This window comes from Nannospalax galili, unplaced genomic scaffold (genome assembly GCF_000622305.1).
Source record: "Nannospalax galili isolate Female #2095 unplaced genomic scaffold, S.galili_v1.0 scaffold531, whole genome shotgun sequence".
NCBI classification, from domain to species: Eukaryota; Metazoa; Chordata; class Mammalia; order Rodentia; family Spalacidae; genus Nannospalax; species Nannospalax galili.
This window is the reverse complement of record NW_008329325.1, coordinates 4-1,458: the sequence shown is the minus strand read 5'-3', so window position 1 is coordinate 1,458 and position 1,455 is coordinate 4.

The window sequence follows — 1,455 nt, the reverse complement described above, 5'->3', positions numbered from 1 at the left end:
TGACCGCTGAGGAACAGATGCTCAAATGGGCTTAGGAGTAAAAATAAATTGGTTTATCTGGGCCAACTGTATGGCCTTAAACACTCGAAAGGAAAGTATAACTAAAGATTCAAGAGGCCAATCTAATTTTTTAAGAGTCCATATGTATAGCTAAAGGCTACAGAACAAGCAACAATGCCAGATAGGAGATACCTTCTTTTGGTTATTGGCCAGGATGGCCAAAGGGACTCCCAGATAGTAACCCAGCATAGACCTGGGAAAATAAACAGCAGACCCCAATCTTATCTCAAGGAATATTGACAACTGATTGCTGCTAGATGAGGGACAGCTAACCTTCCTAAAACAAAGACCTCTAGATAGGCTGACTAGATTCACCAGATGGACAAGTAGTGGATAACGTCTGGGGTTGCCAACAACACAGCAGACAGTAGCAGGGATAACAGAGTATAAGGGCTCTGGTGGGGGGAGGGAGCCTATGGGAGGGTGCCATCTGGGAAGTGGGTGAATAGCTGAATAAGATGGTTTGGGATATTCTGTGTAATATACATACACACAAAGAAAAAAAATCAAATTTTTTAAAATGTATTATATTTGAGGAGGAAGCATAAAAATTTACATCATGTTAATTAGTAGAGGTGATAAACATTACCATTGAAATCTACCCGATGACTTTATAGACATACACAGGCGCCAAGGATCCGAGTGCAACTGATTATGACTATTAATAATCAGATATACACAGATTAGAGATGCATGTGCCAACATATCAGTGTCGTGTTAGTAGCAAAAACAATGAGCCTTTCTGTAGAAACAGTATATTTTAAAATGAAATGGAGATCTTTTTTAAAGGTTAAAAACTCATTCAATTTTATGTCTTACAGGGCTTATACTGAGTTCATTATTGTATAACTGCATTAATTCAACAGTGAATCTAAAAACTTTATAGCCACTTTTGAAAGAGCTGTATCTTTGCTCTGAAAACTGTTGAGCATATCAAAGCTGCAATGATATGCGTCTTCTAAAAGAAAAAAAATAATATTAAAAAATGTAGGAAACAGGGAATTTTAAAATGAAATGGAGATCTTCTTTAAAGGGTAAAAACTCATTCAATTTTATATCTTACAGGGTTTATACTGAGTTACATATTGTATAACTGTATTAATTCAACTGTGAACCTAAAAATTTAAAGCCATTTTTGAAAGAGATGTATCCTTGCTCTGTAGAGTGTTACTGAGTATGTTAAAGCTGTAATGAAATGCTTCTTTTAATCATGTGGTTATTAAATTTTTAAAATATTAAAAAAGTAATAATTCTTCAAAGCATAAAAATTTGCTCCTTAATAATTAGTAGATGTGAAAAACATTACCACTGAAATCTACCTGATGACTTTATACCCATACTCAGATACTAAGGAGCTCAGAAAGTAACCGACTGTGCCTAGTAATAATCAGATAT